The sequence below is a fragment of the Sebastes fasciatus genome, chromosome 24, assembly GCF_043250625.1.
Source record: "Sebastes fasciatus isolate fSebFas1 chromosome 24, fSebFas1.pri, whole genome shotgun sequence".
NCBI lineage: Eukaryota > Metazoa > Chordata > Actinopteri > Perciformes > Sebastidae > Sebastes > Sebastes fasciatus.
Window position 1 is genome coordinate 17,494,662 of NC_133818.1, and position 20,657 is coordinate 17,515,318.

General features: G+C 40.7%; 1 protein-coding gene across 1 annotated transcript in view; it reads left to right on the forward strand.

Annotated features, from left to right (window-relative positions):
- Positions 1-12,551, forward strand: part of gart (phosphoribosylglycinamide formyltransferase) — a 305,993-nt gene extending 293,442 nt beyond the window's left edge. The window contains exon 23 of the mRNA XM_074627432.1: positions 12,542-12,551. The gene's annotated coding sequence lies outside the window, so the exon portion shown is untranslated. The remainder of the gene's footprint in view (positions 1-12,541) is intronic.
- Positions 12,552-20,657: the final 8,106 nt, after the last annotated feature.

The following is a 20,657-nucleotide window of genomic DNA, read 5'->3' on the forward strand; positions in this document are numbered from 1 at the left end:
CTACAGACAGCGGGTCATCATTTTACCATTCACACCTGTGAAAAAACAGAAACGGTCCATACATAAAATAACTGAAATCAAACCTCAATAAAACCAGTTTACTTTCACCGTGTCATGATTTTGAGTCCTTTTATAAGGACGTCTCGTGCAGCTTTGAGAGAAATGATGTACAGACTTCCACCCAGCTTTCTCTCTCTGCTGTTATTTCCCTCTGTCTTGGCATCTCTCTCTCCCTCCCTCCGTTCATCTCTCTGCCCACCGCCCCACTATTTATCTCTCTGCCCACCACCCCACTATTTATCCCTCTCTCCCTCCTCCCCAGTCAGCCTATGTCTCTCGCCCTTCCTTGCAGATAGTGGCAGACTACAGCAGGGTCCTGTAGTGTGAGGTCACCGGCAGCCTTCTTGTAGCATATGGACTTGTTTCCTTCCAAGAAAAGCCCGGCCAGATGAGACCACACACATACACATACACACACACACACACACACACACACACACACACACACACACACACACACACACACACACACACACACAGAAACATACGACAATGGAAAGAAAACACATACAGACACACACTAACGTCAAATACACACTGACAGTAGAAGTGCCTGAGATTAAAGACAACTGATCTCGCTTCTCATCTTCTCTGTGACCCAGGGGCTCAATCTATTTGACTTGGAGTAATCTTGGTGTTAAAACACACACACACACACACACACACACACACACACACACACTCAATATGCCAGTAATCCACCGAAGACCAGCTGAAGAAGTGTGATCGCACACACACACACTTAATCTCAAGCAAAACTCCAGCGCCGTCTCTTCCAAAGCACGCCGCCGCCCTCCAGCAGAGCCTTGTAATCTTAAATAAGCGTCTCGAACACACACACACAAGTTAAGTGGTATCGAGTAATCTTTAGCGCGGAGCTCTTGGACGCACACACGCGAGCATATGCAGGAGGACACACACACACACATATGTACACACACACACACACACACAGAGAGAGCTGGTAATCTTCCAGCCAGCTGAAGTGTAATCAAGAAGGAGACAGCCATATGTCTGAGGGTGCTGAGCCTTGGCCTCTCTCCTCCTTCTCCACTGTCTCTCAGTCGTCCTCTTCATTTTGCTGTCTCTACTTCGGCCTTTTTTTTGTTCACCTCGCGCTCCTGTTTGTCACTATTTGTCTTTCATTTCCCTCTCTCAAGGAAGGATAAAGCGGGGTTTAAGCTCGAGCCAAAAAAGACATCCCGTATTGTGAGTAAAGCGTGATAGGCTCCGCAAGTTGGCACGGGCTTGGTCGTGCACCTCTGAATTTTTTCAGACATGACATGCCACAATAAGATAAAAGTGAAAAACTTGAATTAAGAAGTAGAAAGAACTCATTTTGAAATGCTTTAAAAGCAGCAGATCAAATTGTTTACAGGAAACCTTTCATATATGGTGCTTTTTACTCCACTTCATTTATCTTTTAACTTTAGTTACTCTCTAGATTCAGATTAAGAATACTACATTTAATCAACAAATAAATAATGATCTAATTATATCAATAATTATATCAAAGGCGGGGAATTCACAAACTACCAAATATAAAGTAATATGTATATAATTAAATCAAAATTAGCCAGCTGAATATATTAAAGCGATGTACGTAGTAATACATCAGGAAGACTAGCTGGTGCTACTGGCATCAGCTAATGGGGATACTTTTTAAATTAAAAAATTAAAAAATGAATAAAAAACAATATACATTGAATTATAAAACAGGCTATTTTACAAAATAAGTATATTTTAATAGTAAATTTAAAAAAACAAAAAATACTTTTATACTTTTACCTTAATAAAATTTGAAATACACTACTTTTACTTGTAACAGAGTATTTTACTCTGTGGTATTACTACTTTTATTTCAGTAAAATATCTTCTACTTCTACCACCACTGACAGCAGAATTAGAGTCTTAAATGGAATAAAATGACTTAATAATGTGTAACTGAGTGCAGTTATTGAACTGGTTTGCAACACCACTGAATGTATGTCGTGTCATCTTTTTATTTACCCATTAAGTTCTGATCTCATCTTTCCTTTCTCTCATGTTGTCATCAGAATTTTCAGTCTTTAAAAAAGCATTAATCATCTATAGGTTGATTTAGAGCCGCAACAATTAATCAATCAACTATTTTGGTACTCCATTAATTGTTTTGAGTAGTTTTTTTTAAGAAAAAACATCTAAATTCTCTGATTGCAGCTTCTTAAAAGTGAATATTTTCTGGTTTCTTTCCTCCTCTATGACAGTAAACTGAATATCTTTGAGTTGTGGACAAAACGAGACATTTGAGGACATCATCTTTCACCATTTTCTGACATTTTATAGACCAAACAATGAATGGATTAATGGAGAAAAGATGAATCGACAGTTCAGATAATGGTTAGTTATTGCTCTAGGTGGATGTATTTGTGTTTATGTGTATCTAGCGGTCTGGTGTGTGTGTGTGTGTGTGTGTGTGTGTGTGTGTGTGTGTGTGTGTCCCGGTCCCCTGTGTGGAGACAGCTGGTGTGGCAGTGACCCCGGCTGGAAGGAAGCCTCATGCTTTTTCTCCCGTCCCACAATTCCCGGGGCCATTTGGGTCCTCGCAGGTTTTGAGTGCCAGTGGTTCAGAAAGCGAGGGTGATTTTTGTTGGAGTTGTAAATTCACTTTTTGTGTGTAAAAAGGTACAAATCAACTCCTAAGTAGTCCCTGATTGTAAAGATTTAGTTCAATTCCATAAAAGCACTGAGCTCAAAATCATTTTCCGTCTCCTCCTCCGGTCTATCCCTCAATCCCCTCGTCCATCTCCGTTTCTTATCATCTATTTTTTCCTCTCCTCTTTCAGTCTTTTCTTAATCCTCCACCCGTCCGCTCCCTCCCCCCCCACCTCCCGTTCTGATGAAATGACCATATCTAATCCTTCGGTCCCCTTGGGAGAGATGTAACTGTATTAAGACAGTAAATCCATGTCCTTACAACTGCTACACATGTCTTTCTTTATTATCCCCTCTTTCTCTTTCAATCACTCTTCCTCTTCCTCCGTCTCGTCACATCTTCCTCTTAAATCTTCTAAATCTGTTTTTAGTAATCTTACGTTTTATTTTCGGAGAGCTCCCGAAAAAGTGTAATCTGATATTATGTTTTTGTGGATTTGGTGTTTGTCTTTTGTTTGTTTCCTAATTCCTCCCAGTTAATGTCTAAAGTCTCACAATATCTATAACCAACAGAGCCGACAGTCTGCCGTTCAGGCATTAAATGAATCGACATATTCTTCTAGTACTGTCTGCACATACAGAGGATGCTTTTACTTAATGTATGGAGGACATGAACAACAATTGATGCAGTAAATTCCAAGGCCGCCAGGACGCCAAAGTTTTTACATTTTTACATTAAAACTAGGGCTGTCAATTGATTCAAATATTTAATCCAGATTAATCTCGATTGTCCATAGTTAATCGTGCTTAATCGCACATTTTTTATTTGTTCAAAATGAACCTTAAAGGGAGATTTGTCAAGTATTTAATACTCTTATCAACATGGGAGTGGGCAAATATGCTGCTTTATACAAATGTATGTATATATGTATTATTGTAAATCAATTAACAACACAAAACAATGACAGATATTGATCCAGAAACCCTCACAGGTACTGCATTTAGCATAAAACAATATGCTCAAATCATAACATGGCAAACTGCAGCCCAACAGGCAACAACAGCTGTCAGTGTGTCAGTGTGCTGACTTGACTATGACTTGCCCCCAAACTGCATGTGATTATCATAAAGTGGGCATGTCTGTAAAGGGGAGACTCGTGGGTACCCATAGAACCCATTTACATTCACACATCTGGAGGTCAGAGGTCAAGGGACCCCTTTGAAAATGGCCATGACAGTTTTTCCTCTCCAAAAAAAAGAAGTTATTTAGTTTCCTTTCCAACAAGCTAGTATGACATGGTTGGTACTGATGGATTCTTTAGGTTTTCTAGCTCCATATGATACCAGAATCTTCACTCTAGCTTTAAAACTGAGCCCGCTACAACCCAAAAAATGCAAGTTGCATTAATACGTTTTAAGAAATGAGTGGTGTTAAAATAAATTTGCGTAAACGCGTCACTATTGCGTCAACTTTGACAGCCCCAATTAATACTAAATCAGTCTTAATTTCAAAAACTATGATGAAATGTGTTCGTCAACGACCTTTTTTTCCATGACTAAGATGAGACGATGACGAGACGGCACCGACGGCATTAAACACTAACGGTGGCGATATCAAACATGCGATATCGTATCAACTAAAATGTAGCTTAAAAAATAGAACTTTACCAAAATCTCTCTTTATTTTTGTCACTTTCCATCTTTTCTTCCCCTCCCTCTGTCTCGAAACACACATGACACTGTGAAAGTGGCGGTTTGCGGGCTGGGTGGGGTTTGTGTAATGCATATTTTTCGATCTTGAGCGGGCGGATTGGCTCTCATAACAGAACCGAACATCATTAATGAGCGCAGTCAGGAGGACTCGAACTAACTGCAAAGCTGCAATCTTCATCATTCAACCTGTGTTTTTCATCAGATAAGAAGATACAATTCTATGTGAAATAAATTGGACTAAAATGACAGAGATGTTCAATATAATCTGATGATTTAACAGGACTAAAAGATTAAAAATGAAGAGAAAACATTTTGACTTTGAGTTGTCGTCGACTAAAACTATGAAGGATAAAAATGACTAAAATGTGACTAAGACATTAATCTAACATTAACACTGTACAAAATGAATTATAAAACAATAATGCTACATCCCTAAATTGCTTACTCTGACTTAAATAACTTCCAAGATTCTCTAAACCTCATCTTTTCCTCGTGATTGGCAGCATGGGAGGCAGATTAGGCCTCCAGCAGCTGATGCATGCTGTACATCTTTATCATTCCCTTTATCCTCCAAGAACACAGCAGCTATGTGCAGATGTGTCTTTTCTTCTTCATTACACATTAGCCACTCATCCTAGTGGACACCGAGTGTGTGTGTGTGTGTGTGTGTGTGTGTGTGTGTGTGTGTGTGTGTGTGTGTGTGTGTGTGTTCATTTGGAGTCCTTCCAGGTGTCTCGGTGCCACCCTGCTGATCAGACAAGCAGAAGAAAAGCTCAGTGTTTTTCTGCTCCATCGACTGCAGCCGCTGCTTCACTCCTGCAAGCAGGTGCCAAAGACGCAAAGACCTTGGATAAACTGACTGATACGGCCCTGTCTTTACGCTTCTATAAGGAATATCCCACCACATTATGTCGTCAGCTTCTATCTGAGCACACACTCGTTTTTAGTTTAGCTCCAAGTAGCGTCGTCAGTGCGATCATTATGATATTCTAATATGAGTTTAAAGCCAAAAGAGTGGATTGCGTGTCCGTCTTATCGTGCTCGTTGGCATGTAGCCGATGCCGCTGGACTTCGCCATTTGCCTCGGTGCCTTGGGCAGATAAACACACACATGTGCTTGCAAGGGGCGGCAGAGGTTAAAGAAGGAGAAAGGACCAGCTGCTGGCTTTCTAATGTTTAAAAGCAAAGAAGAGGAGATTTAGAGCAGTGGCTAAAAGAGAGGGGACGGGTAGAGATGAGGGGATGTTAGAGAGAGGAAGAGGAAAGAAGCATGCAGGTGAAGGGTAGTCAGAGTATCTGTTTGAGTTGTGGACAAAACAAGACATCTGAGGACGTCATCTTGGGCCTTGAGAAACGCTGACCGACATATTTCACCATTTTTTCTGCCATTTTATAGACCGAACAACTCATCGATTAATCGAGAAAATAATCGACAATGAAAATAATGGTGAGTTGCAGCCTTTAAAGGGGTTTTCTGTCGGCAAAGTGAGAAGACGGAGATGAAATAGAATAAAAATGTGAGGTGTGAAATGCAGTACAATTCACATTTCATCAGTTTGTGTTGTCAAATGTCAAAAACAAAACTACGAAGTCCTGCAAGTTTTGCAAAATAAACTAACAACGGTTCATAGTTGCATATATTTTTTTACCGTCAAAATGACACAGATGTAGAATATAAATATTAAAACAACAAGCAGTACAAGAAATGTCCTTCAGAAAGTCCTTTATGGACAAAAAACACAAGCTGATCTGCTCCAACAGTGCGCTCAAGTTGCCGCCGGACACAAACACACATTCACCTGGTCAATTCTAAGATGCATGGAGGGTAATCAGGCTTTGCAGATCAATCGGACATCAAACGCGGCTCAGTGTGTGAATGTTATCCTCTAAACGCTTTAAAACACACATAGAGAACGGCTGGTCAATCGAAGGCAAAGACACTCAGAGAGACGAGTGATTGGAAAAAAAAAAAAAAACGCCAGTCAGGACGACCCAAAAGAAGGATACAGACTGATGTTATAGATGAAAACAAGTCATAAACATAACCCTTGTTTGTATAGCTCAATTTAAAGGTTACACATGTATTTCCATCTCTACCAAAATACAGTAACATTTTCCATATAGGAAGGAATGTGTGCTCTCTTCCTGGGCGTGTACCTCTCCTGAAAAACAATGTGAAAAGACACCACTCTCACCTTTCGGACCAGCAGTTTAAAAAGAGACTCTGCACGGAGAGGTTTCCACAGGAAACGGATAGACGGTATGTGTGCTGCGATACAGTATTTTGACAGACAAACACGACTAGACAGAGACGTGCAGACAGACGGTTCAGGGGTCATCTCCACAGATCCACGGTGTTTTAGCAGCAGCTGAAGGGATTGTCCTCTACATTATTAAGCTCTGCACACACTCAAGGTAGAAAGGTGAGCTGCATGACTACGTCTCCTCTGCGATGAACAAAAAACCATCACAGACAAAGAGGAGACCGATAAAAAGAATTAAAAGCACAAACATTTGCAGCAGCAACCACTTCAAGATGTTACTAATTTTCTTTTGAATCAACCATCATTCATGCAAAATCTATCGTAGCTATACAAACACTGGGTCAGATGCTCTGATAAAGGCACTAAATGACAGCTATCTAAATACTGATTCAAGAAAAACATCAGTCCTGCTGTTCCATCTTAGCGTGACCTTCAATACTAATGGACATACATTTCTGCTATTATATATTATATAAAGAGAGCTGGGAAACTGGGTGGGATGGCTGGAAGGTTCCTAGTTCTAGATCCACATATCTCTTGGTCCTATAGCTCACCGTGTCAATGCTTAAAGCAACCAACTGGAACAGGGGTCAGCAACCTGCGTCTCTGTAGCTCCTCTCCAGTGGCTCCATGTGGATTTATAAAAATGGAAATGAATAACGTTTTTTTTGTTTACATTGTCATTTTTATGTATCATTGTTGTAGGTCTATGGTACGACGGTACGACGGAGTATTAGGGCCACATTGAGGAGGAAAAAAGAAATCTGAGATTTTGAGAATAAAGTCATAATATTACGAGAATAAAGTCAAAAGTTTACAAGAAAGTCATAATATTATAAAGTAGTAATTTCACATGTTATTTCCTTTTTTTCTCTTAAAGTTATGACTTTATAAAGTCGTAATATTACGAGAATAAAGTCGTAATATTCCGACTTTTTTTTCTCATTAAGTTATGACTTTATTCTCGTATTATTACGAATTTATTCCTGCAATATTACGACTTTTTTTCTCATTAAGTTATGACTTCATTCCCGCAATATTACAACTTTTTTTCTCATTAAGTTATGACTTTATTCCCGCAATATTACGACTTTTTTTCTCATTAAGCTATGACTTTATTACCGCATTATTACGACTTTATTCCCGCAATATTACGACTTTTTTTCTCATTAAGTTATGACTTTATTCTCGTAATATTACGACTTTTTTCTCGTAATATTCTCACCATCGACGCTTCCATGGGGTCGCACCCTATTTTTTCCCCAATAATGATACATTGCAAACAACAAATCCGTGTTGAAATCGACAGGAGAGCTAGTTAACGTTAAGCTCTGTGCAGGACTGGCTGCTTACCGGCTGCTAACAGCTAATGTTATCTAGCTCTCGTTCTGCTGATTTCAACACGAGAGGTGCCACTGATTTACACTATGATGCGTGCAGGCTCTATTCAGTGAAAATGAGTATTGGGTGAAGCTCAATTCTAACATTATCATGGTGTGTTCACATGGAATCTTGTAGTTTTTGGCGAGAAACTTGAATAAATCCAGTTTTGAAGGAGATGTTTTCACAGCGATATAAAATAGATATTAGAGAGGGAATTATGACCTGTTTAACTTCCAACAAAAGCCAGTATGCAAACAGTAATAAAGGAGTGTTTGAGTGTTTTGTTTTTTACCATGGTATCAAGAATCGTGTAATTTCACTGGTATTGGTATCGGCTGCTACATCCCTACACAACTCAGGGCTATGCAAATGACAGGCCAAGATAAAAAGCTTGGTGTCTTGATAATTTGAGATCTTAGCTTCTGCAGCCAGCAGACTTTTATTATCTAAAACAGCAAGAATTAGAGGTTTCATGTCCACACAACATTTGGAGAAACACATCTTCATTTACAACAAAGCGGACCGTGCTGCTTTTGATAATACTCTAACAAAAACTCAGCACACCACTGGCAGATCTTTCCACATGCTTTACACTTACTAATAGAGAGGATTTAAAAGTGCGGCTGGTGGCTTTGTCAGCGTGGGGCACGGCTCAGTGACGAGGCGTGCCGATTTTCCATTTTTAATTTGAGGAAGATCTGCGTGCGTCAATGCTTGATGACAGAGGAAACTCCTGGTGAGCTGCCAGTGGGGCTGCTCACAAAAGCTGAACTCTGGTTAGACTTTGGCCCGTTGTCAGAAATTAATTTCTCTGAGCTCGTTGGGCAGAAATAATTGCTGTTTGGTCAAAATGCCAAATGTGCGCATCAGTACTCTAGTTTTAAAATGCTGAAATTGTCGCATCTTTAGTTGTATTCTTTATGAAAAGAGTTTCCACATTGTTAAAAGTTACGGACACACTGGCCTGGTGATTTCCTCACACCACATGTGTATAATGGGTGCTGACAGATTCACTCTTCCTGATGTTCAACAAAGTATAAAAATGCACGCCACACCTACTGCACACAAATTGACAATCTCCGAAGTCACGTACGCTTACTGGCTATAAGTCAAGCCGCGTAATTTCAGCACAGGAAACACACGGGTTGTCTTAAAAAGCTGCTCCACGAGCCCCAGGAGTGTCACACGGCACTGTTTTTTATAGCGGTATTGTTCTATTTGGACAGTTCAGATGGAGTTCAGGACGCCGGTGCATGCCTCGCACAGACCGCTGACTGCTGTTAAAGCCAAGAGAGGCACAGATTAAAGCAAACGTTTTGGTGCATAAAGAGCTTTTCATCACATGGAGAAAAAAAAGCCATCTACTATTTCTACATGTATATTCGAAAAAAGCGAAATGAAACTAGAATTACCGCCAACCAGTGAAGTTGCGATTTGAATCCATGTCCGTCCGAAATGTCATCACTTCATCATTTTATCCTGTTAAATGTTTGTTGTCATAATTAGCATATGAATTCTTGAGTTATGGCCAAAAACTTGTTTTGTGACGTTTTTTGACCTTTGACAACCAAGTGGACATTTGAGCCAAATTTGAAGAAATTCCCTCTAGGCGTTTCTGAGGTATCGTGTTCACGAGAATGGACCGGATGGACAGATGGACAAAACATAATAGAGAGGCGAAGTCCCGCCCCTTTCCAGAAAAGCCGGAAGCCTTTATTTCGGAAAAAATATGTCAACGCCGAGAGGCAAATATTGTTTTGATCCCGATTTAATTGCTCCATGAATCACACAGATGTTGTTTGTCAATTTAAAAGCTGATTTTGAAAGACAGTTTGGTAAAACGGTTGAAGTATCAGACTGTGAAAATATGTAATTAGAAAGACACCCAAAAGACACGTAAGTGACGTCTCTCTGAAGCTACGATGATGTTTCGTTCGCAACGGGTCTCATTCCTTCTTTCTCTTCCCGGCTGATAAAAAGAGCAGAAGTCGCTGGATAAAACACATCAGGTAAGTTGCATTAGTGCGTTAGCTAACTACGTATGACGTATATTGAGTGAGACGACTATAGCTCACTGAGCGGTTTCACACAAAACTACATGACACTACGTCAAACTGAGACTTTCCAGACTTGCAAAATGATGTTTTAAATTGACAAACATCTGTGTGATTCATGGCGCAATTCAAACAGGATCAAAAAAATGATTGATATTTTTTCCAAAATAAGGTCCCACTGGGTCCACCGGAAGGGGAGGGACTTCAGCCACGGCTGACGTCGCTGCGGAGTCATAGAAATGGTTGTGATTCATATAAAACATGTATATATACAACAATGACGATTTCCAAAAACAACCGATGGATATACATTGCAAGTCAAGTGAAAAAGGCCTCCTACTAGAGTCATTCTCCTTCCTGTTCAGGGTCAGGCACGAGGTGAAACAACTTTTGCTTCCTGGGTCAAAGGTCGGGGGCAGGTGTAGGACCCAACTGCAGCTGCATCCGCGAGGATGTGCGTCTCCGGGCGGGCGTGTGTGTGTTTTTCAAACCTCATTTTGTCTTTGGATTTCAGATCTACAGTCTCTCCTGTTGCTTGTTGGAGGAAACGTTGCGGCTCTTTCTACCTTTTGTTTGTGTGTTGCAGCTCCTCCTGACCGAGATCATCTACTTTAATGTGCGCATATTGTCATGTAACTCACTGAGGAATACACATACGCTTCTGCGCTCACCACACACACACACACACACACACACACACACACACACGATTTACCATTGATTGAGCCGACTCAATACACTCACAGACAGTGCCGGCTTGAAGCAGGAGGACACTGCCTGTGGCAAGGTGATTGAGAGAGCAATGTGTGTGTGTGTGTGTGTGTGTGTGTGTGTGTGTGTGTGTGCCTGGCTGGCAAGAACAACTAGTGACATCTGCAGATGAGTGGCATTAAAGACGGACATGAAAGGCACATTTTCACGTACCCGTCTCTCTATTCTTTGACTTCCTGCTGCTATTGACATCCATCTATCTATCTATCTATCTATCTATCTATCTATCTATCTATCTATCTATCTATCTATCAGATGTGTTGGGGTCTTTAGTAGTGTGATCCAGAATCGCCCGCCGCTGCTCTTTGGGCTTCAAACACACAAGGTGAGATCAGCACACATGAAACGATCACAGAGAGGGACAAAAAGATGGAGGGAGGGAGGGAGAGGATGTGGGGAAGGAAAGGAATCATAGGGAGGCTAGCGGCAGGAAAGGATAAAAGTAAAGGGTGTGTGACGAAGGGAAGAGAGGAAAGGCGGGAGTGTTAACTGTGTTTATAAAACCACGTAAGACTTGCGATGTCTTCCGTCACAAGAAGTTCAAGGAAAGTCTTTTTAAAGCGTTCACCCAAAGCCTCGCAAGGACAGGTGGAAATCAAAGTGTTTCTAACACGTCCAAGAAGCCACTGTTCTCAACAGGACAGCTGTTTTAGTTGTGAGAGTTTCTCTCTGTCTGCCTCGCAGCAGTCGTGGCCGTAGCGCAGCTCTGGGCAAAGGGAAGTGAAGGGCACCGCTAGCTCAAGGCAAAGCCCAGTAGGTAGCACCACTCACAAAATACAGATACACATAAACACACCGGCGTCTGCTCACTTTTACTAACTGCACCTTTTTGTTGGACTTTTACTTTTAATTGTCCGTGTTTGAAACAGCATAGTAATTGGTATTTCAGCATCTTAAATGCTCTTTTGTCTGGATGTAAAACACAGTGGAGGAGTTTATGGAGGAGTGATACCAGGAGAACGAATTTATTTAACACATTAACACAACTTGCGATTTTACAATTGGCTCATTTTTAAAGCTAGAGTGAAGATACTGGTGTCATATGAAACTAAAAAACCTAAGGAATCCATTGGTATCATGTCATAAATAACGCTCCAAACCTTCGCTAAATTTTGGCGGGGAAAAACTGTCATGTCCATGTTCAAAGGGGTGCCTTGACCTCTGACCTCCAGATCAGTGAATGGGTTCTCTTGGTACCCACGAGTCTCCCCTTTACAGACATGCCCACTTTATGATAATCACATGCAGTTTGGGGCAAGTCATAGTCAAGTCAGCACACTGACACACTGACAGCTGTTGTTGCCTGTTGGGCTGCAGTTTGCCATGTTATGATGTGAGCATATTGTTTTATGCTAAATGCAGTACCTGTGAGGGTTTCTGGATAATATCTGTCATTGTTTTGTGTCGTTAATTGATTTCCAATAATAAATATATACACACATTTGCATAAAGCAGCATATTTGTCCACTCCCATGTTGATAAGAGGATTAAATACTTGACAAATCTCCCTTTAAGGTACATTTTGAAAGGAAAAAATTGTTATTAATTTGTGATTCACACAATTAACGATGGAAAATCATGCGATTAATCGCGACTAACTATTTTAATGGATCTAATCTTGGCCAAAAAGTTGCACTTGAACACACCGCAAAGCCGACGGCCAACAACCACGTAGGTTCTGCAGGTGTTCATTATTCAAAAAGGATAACAGCAGGATATACAAGCCATTGTTATAATACCAGAGAGACCATAATACCATAAGACCATTGTAGTCAAATCGACTGCGACTAAACCATACCACTGCATTTGAAATGTGTCTAAACTGTCAAAAGGCACCACACTCACATCCTCTCACACCTTTCTGTGCATGTATTGAATGCACCTTTCGCCTCTTTTATTCCCTTTGTATTTGCACATAAGAAAACTAAAATAAAAGAACTCAATTCTGCAGGTTTAAATGTAGCTGAGATGAAAAAGAGACATTTCAAATAAGCAGAATGCTGCCACGGAGCTTTCTTTAAGACTACAATGAGTGCAGGAATCCTCCGTGTAGGTTGTTGTTGTCGGATCTGGTCTCCGCTGCTGATAACCCAGATCATTATGCTAATGCTAACGGCGCTGCTAGCCGTCCTAGGTTCACGATGTCAGCGTTTCTCACGTGAACCGAGACACTCACCGAAATGTCAGCCCGCCGCCGCCTCGTGTGTGTATACGTGTGTTGAAGAGAGATGGCTTGAGATAAAGGAGTTGGCCACAAGTGCGCAAAGAAGCACACAAACACACATTTGCATGCTTAACACACACACACACACACACACACACACACACACACACACACACACACACACACACACACACAGACACACATACACACACACACACCAAGCTCAGATATTAATTAAAGTTCATTGCTTCAGTAATTAGCAGGGCAGGATAATACCAATATGTGACTTATTGCCCCCCCAGGTTCAGCTCTCCCTCCAACTTTAATTGAATGAGCGACATTAAAAACTTCAGAGGCCATTTGGCAAGGTTGACTAAACAGTCGTAAACACTAAAGGAAACACTTGGAGCACGGGCGACGGGCTTCTCCCAAACCATTAAAGGTGTCCTCTTCCTTTAGCTCTAGGGAAGCAGCCGTCATCCAAATTCAGGTAGTTGAAGTTTCATACTTTGGGCACCTGAACAATGTACAAGTTCATTAAGAACAGATCTACAACCTCATAGAGTTCACAGGTTTTAGAGTTCACTTCATGTTGACAGCTGTTGTGGTTCCATTCAGTTGTCATGTGAAGGTGAAGGTTCATTTTACAGGTCCGCAGATTTCATGGAAAGTAGGTGATAATAAGCAATTTGAAATTTCTTTGAAATTATCCCTATATTTACCTCAAAATTATTTCATAATTATATTAATGTTTTGGCCTGTAACTTATTAACAATAAGTCTCAGATACTTTTTTCTTGGTTTCTGTGGGTCCAGACGAGTCTATATAAGCAACGCCCATTTGCGTCTATTTTCCTCCATTTAGAATTTTCAAATCTGATTTTTTTGCTACAAATTTTGAGCAATCGTCACAAAATTTGGTACAGAACATCGCCGGAAAAAGTTTATTTTTCGGGATTGTTGCTGTTCCGTATGGTTTTGCTATAGCTGGCCCTCAATGTTAGATCAAATTCTGTGGGCATGGCTTATATTACAGCAAATTTGGTTCCATTTGGCCCATAGGTGGTGTTGTAACAGCATCATCTGACTATAAATCAACGAATCACCGTCTGTCTGTATGTCTGTCTGTCTGTCTGTGTATGTATGTATGACTGTCCTTCGCATATCTCGAGAACCGTTCATCCAATCAACGTCACACTTGGCGGGTGTAAGCAGCCATACCGCGGTTCTCAAGAATGCTGCAAGCAACACTTTTTAAATTTGGACTTGAATGTGTGTATTTTGTGATTTTATTGATTTTCAAATTACATGTTTTTTCTACCATTTTTAAAATATCACGAGTCCTACCAGTTACCCGTCTCAATCTTTCACTGTCTCTCTCTCTCTCTTAATTCTTTTCTGGCTCGCTCTCCCTTTCTCTCTGTCTCTCTCTCTCTCAGCATCAAGCCAATCAATCATCTTGCCTTTTGTGGCTCTGCTGTCTCGTCCTAAAATCTTACACACACACACACACTGATAGGCACACATACACCATCATTTACACATATACAAAGGCATGCACACAATTACATACACACACACACACACAAACACAACACACTGTTTCTGCTGCGCCTTTGTGCTCCTTTAACCTTGAGGTCTGCAAGCGCCCAACTGTGATAATCTCTCAGACTGCCTTCATTACTGTTATAGGACACACACACACACACACACACACACACACATGCAGAGACAAGCATCAAGAAAAAGCACATACATTCAAGCCCCAACACGACCACACCTACACCTACACACACACACACACACACACACACACACACACACACACACACAAGCCTGGTAAGAGGTGGAACATTTAAAAGCCATCTTTTTTTCCTCACTATTGACTTGGATCAGCATTAGGCTCATCAGATAGTCAGGGCAGTGCTGTGTGTGTGTGTGTGTATGTGTGTGTCTGTGTGTGTGTGTGTGTGTGTGTGTGTGTGTGTGTGTTATTGGCTGTCCTCCCCCTAACTGGCTAGACGGACACAGCCTCCAGGAATGTCAAACCTCCAACCTGCATTCTGATGTGGGCACCAGCAGTCCCTTGTACACCATCGCCCACTGTGCATTAGTGTCTGTGTGTGTGTGTGTGTGTGTGTGTGTGTGCGTGTGCTTTACTCATCTTTTGCACAGTTGTCTGAGTGACAGGCCCTGGGCGTTGCGGTAACCAGACAGGTACAGAAACAAAGTGGAGAGATGGGGAGGAAACTTTTTGACAGAACATCATTAGCTAATCTGCAGTGTGTGTGTGTGTGTGTGTGTGTGTGTGTGCGTGTGTGCGTGTGTAAATATGATTCTGAGGCCAAATGCTGAAAATTTAATTTGATATTTGGTGAAGAAGTGCACACATTTTTAAAAATATTTGACTTGTGCTCCAAATACGCGGCAGCAGGTGCACATGTCTGAGCATGTCTGACCTTTGGAAGAAAACGCAGGGGTGAAAGTAGAACCGGAACTGTCCGGTACTCCGTACCACTAAAAGATTCAGTGCCTGTATTCAGTACCGGGAAGACGGGACGGCAGCTGCCTGCCAAAACCCACATACAACCCCTCACTCATGATCACATTTCCAACAAGAAAACCCTGCTAACATCAGGTCAACATACAGTTAGTTACCTCCGCCAAGGAGGTTGTGTTTTTGGTCCGGTACGGTTTGTCTGTTGGTTTGTACACGCTTACGGTCTTTTCAGATGGGGAGCAACACTCCGCCTGCATACTTGCTTGTATCCGTTGGGTCTGACTCAAGCCCCCAGGAAGAGCGCCGGTCGTTTATGCCAACTTTCGTAGTGGCCAAATGGCGGTGCTACAGCTTCTGTGTCCGTCACGTGATGCCATTGGGCCCAAAAAGACTTTTTCCCATAGACTTACATTGGGAAAGAGACATCTGTAACTCAGCGGATCATTTTTTTTTAGGTGAATCAACTTCCCAGTATGAACACTCTAATAGCCCTTATTTAAATCATCAGGTCCTGAAAGTTGTAAAATGCACTAATAGCTGAATCCAGAGTTATTTCCCTTCCTCTGTTCATGTGAATGAGACCCAGACCGAGGCTGGACGCTACTGCTCTATGAGCAAAATGGATGCGGAAGATCGCCGGAATATCCGGGTACTTTATCACTCGGAAGTCGAGCAATTTTGGCTTCATGCGCCACTGAGCGATGGATATACGATGACATGAATGCCCCATTAAGTCGGAAAACAACAACTCAAAACTTGAAACAAATTATTCTGCAGCACTCTATTTAAATAAATAATTTGCTATACATGATGTCACGTGTTTCTGATTTCTTTCTACATCATACAGACATGACGGTTAGCGTAGCCTAGTAGTACCGGCAACAACTTCAATCTACTCTCACCCCTTTATTTTGTCTCGGATTACGTTTGACTTTAACGTATCACACATACGTCCGCGGACGGCCGCAGTGAGTGACGTAGTACAATGAGCGTGACGTGGTATATAGAGTGACCGTTAATGAAAATACGTTGATAATGTTATTGAATAATAACGGGTATAACAAGCGAGAAAGTCCACTACTGGTGGATGGGTCCAACAAACACTGGACTTTCCCCCTGGAGACCGCTATTGGTGTCCCGTGTGAAACATTTTAAGCCAAACCATGATGTTTTCTTACTAAAACTAACTAAGTAGTTTTGCTGTTTTGTTTCAATTTACAACATTAATCACGTGTTTAAAACTATGACTGTAATCCGAGAGAAAATACGTTTCCCTCAAAGTTTTGGTGATGCAGTTCAGTTGTATGGGAACGTATTTTGTGTGGTTGGTCTGTACAGTGTGTCTGTGTGTGTTGGTGTGTGTGTCTGCCCTTTAAGTGCCAGTGACAGTGGCTTGGCATGCGATCTGCCCTGCCAGTCAGTCACCCCCGCCGCTCTACCTTTCTCTTTCATTCGCACTTTCCCTCGCCTTTCATCCCTCTGTTCCCTCTGCGACACAACCTGTGGTTTCGGAGTAAGTTTGGAGTGATTGATTCTTTCATCTTTTCACCAGTGTGTGTGTGTGTGTGTGTGTGTGTGTGTGTGTGTGTGTGTGTGTGTGTGTTTCTACCTGTGTGTGTGTGTGTGTGTGTGTGTGTGTCTCAATCAATTGTCTTTGCCTCAGTCTGCTTCCCTCGTCTTTCAAAAGTGTCGAAAAAAAACAAAAAAAAAAACCTTGACTTTTTTTCTGAGGGTTCCTGCTTACAATTCGGTACCGAACAAAAAGCAGAATTAACACAGGAAGTAATTATTCAAAATCAAAATGGAAGACGCGACAGGGTTATGACCTTGACTTCTATAATTGGAGAGTAATACTAAGGCTGTAAAGGCTCCTTGATTTTGGTCGAACCAGAAAACGTCAAGTATCCTCTTTAACTTCTAACTTTGGTGAAAGTTGCAAAAACTGTTTTTCCACCAAAACAAGCCTTTTCCAAATTATATTAAAGTAATTGCTGGTAGCTCAGCTTACAGTACATGATTACCTTGGCAATAACACAAGCTTCATTTTATTGAGAAGCACTTGGGTCAGTGCCATTGTGTCCTTCATTCATGTGAAGAGAGCAATACCACCCCTGTAAATTTATCAATGCAAGAAAGTCCTTCAAAAGAAATCTCTTTATAGATAAAGCACGCCTATAATTGAAACTTTATTCAAATTAACAATAAGAAATAAGCAGAATACCTCTTCTTTCTTCAATGCAAAAAAGTAATTCCAAACTTTCTTAATCCTACAGTGAATACTGATTATTTTTCTCAAGTTCACTCTGGTCCACAGCACCGCATTGGGGTTGGGGGATTGTGCCGTGGGTGTTATGAAGGTTTACGCCTACTATGCTCGTCTTTGACGACTGCATCAACCCCATTGAAAGACAACTGGCTTTTGCAGCCGCTATCTCATTGGTTGAGCTTTGAAAAGTCAGTGACAACCGAGGTCAAAGTTGAAATTGTTTGAACTTTGAACACAGTGCCCGTTGGCGCCACGCCAATGATAGCGCTTACACCTAGTCGGGCGGCACCGCTCGTCACATAGGATAAACAATGGCACAGCCAGCGCAGAGTGATGTTACCGCTGATCATGTGAGGGCGGCTTTACAGTGAAATTATTAGCGTCTTCAGAGAGTTGTTGTTTAACTGAAGCGCATTTATAAGGCGTGTCCACTCAATCTAATTTATTTTGGGATGCAGTGACAGGATGTACTGACAGTTGTGTCATGGAAGACAAAGGAATAAAGCTCCACCACATGTCATTTTTGAAAATACATGAGAAAATACACAGATAATTGCAATCAGACGCAAAGAAGGGCACTCAACTACAAAACTTTATGGGCGTTTTTGCACTGTAATATCATCAGTGAAATATCTTTTGTGAAGTGGACCTTGAGCAGATGGGAGTTGCAAATCATGGTGCTATCAGAAGGGCTGCGATTCAATTTATTGCGATATATTGCGATACCGTAAGCAAGACGATATATTGCGATTTTTTAAATCAACTCTTTGGTCACAGTATAAAGAACACACCGTCATCTGCATAAAATCGGAGTAAAAAAAGTTTATTTTTTCATGCAATTAGAAGAGGGGGGATCTGCATTCGCCTTCATCACAGTCGCTGGGACGTCCAACATCATGGCACTTCTTAGAGAGGGAACATACACTTAGAGGGTTTGCCAATGAAATAATCGAGTGAGTTCATCTTTGCATGTAAACTATTAATTAAAAACCGATACAGTGTTTTTGAGAATTGATACTCTATCACAAAAGATAATATCATAAAACTCTATATTTTCAATATTTTTTTACACCCCTAGCTATCAGCGGCCACATCCATTCTGTTCTACTGTTTAAACATCGATAAAAGAGGGTAAAGTCATGAGGAATAAATGCCATGCTAATGACAGAGAAATATAATAGGATTTTTTTTTTGCATCTGAAAAAAACACTGTGTTCTCTCTAGGGCAATGTGGTCTGTCCGTTGGTCAGTCCCTAGTATGTAGGTCCACTACTTTAGATACAATGTCTTAACAACTATAACTTGGTACAGAATATATACACTGTGCCAAGAGGATCAATCCTAATGACTTTTCAACCAACAGGTCAACTGTTTTCTTAATTTTGATTTATTATTTTTTTCTTTTTATTTATTTTACAATTTCTATTTATTAATTTATTATTATTATTATTATTATTATTATTATTATTATTATTATTATTATTATATCCCCTCTCTTGTTTTTGAATACTTTGTTTTTCAATTTAAAGTTACTATCTGTTATTATATGTATATATTATTTTATAGTTATGGTTTAGGTTGTCATTTTTCTAAAGAAAACAATAAAAAGCATGATTAAAAAAAAAAATCTACTGAATGGATTGGCACAAAAATTGGTACAGACATTAAGGGTTGACAGACTATGAATCTTAAAGACTTTTTGGTGATCCCCTGACTTTTCATGTAGCGCCATCATCGAGTCAAAATTTAAATTTGTCAAATACTTTGGTTTAAACCAAATACCATACCAAACCTAATGACATTCCCAACAACCTCAGCTGTACTTTTAATTTCTTTCATTTGCTGTCTGATGTGTCACTGAGCACATGTTCCCAGAAAAAAGGCATCTAGTGTGTAATTCTTTCACAATGATATTTATCACAAGTGAGACTCGCTGATGGAAAACAATCCCGTTGAATCGTTCCAAACAAAACTCACAACAGTCTTAATTTGTTCTAGTATTTATGAGCAATACAAATTGAATCTTGGTTTGAAACGGTCACACACCCTCTTCAGAAGCTCAATCAATTTAAGAGAAAAATAAGCCTGCTCACGAGTCATGGCAGAGTTCACGCTATGGAAAATCATTTCAAAAAGACATAAAAGACAAGGTCATGACTTAGATAGTTACAATTGGAGAATCGGTGAAAACAACTTGCAGGAAGAACTGGCGCCACTGATGGGAGTTTCTTCTGACTTTGAAATAAAGAGATTTCAATTACATTTTTTTTTTAATTTCCTCTTCCTCTTATTACCTCTTCATCTCTTCATCCACTGAAGAAAAGATTCATTGAAAAAGAAATTAAATTCAAACTTTCTCACCTGAGGCCGTAGACAAAAATCTTGTGCTAAGCCTCCCAAGGCAAGTTTCTCCACCTTTGGAACAGCATTTAAAGCCGTTTAAATGAACAAAAACATGTAAAAATCGACGATGAGTGAACCGAGGCAGTTCAGTGTATATGTATTAAGACACAAAACGCCAATCTTTTCTCAATGCCCCGACAGCATCCTTGGAGAGATTTAATTTTCCCTCAAGTGCCTGCCTCCCATCTCTTAGAAAAGTGTGTTGTCGCTTCTCCACAAGGTTCCCCCACTCGGAGGATGCGTCTCTCTTCAGTTGGAGTTCAAGTGTCTAATCTTCTGTGTCTCAAGGTCAGCATTTGTATGCACTCTTAAGGGTCTTGATTCAAACAAATGAGAAAGAAAATTAATCGGAGGCAATGTATGAAGTGTTGAGAGTGTGTGTGTGGTCATGTGTGTGCAAGCATGAATGCAAATGATTGAGTGTGTGTGTGAGTCCAACCGGAGTC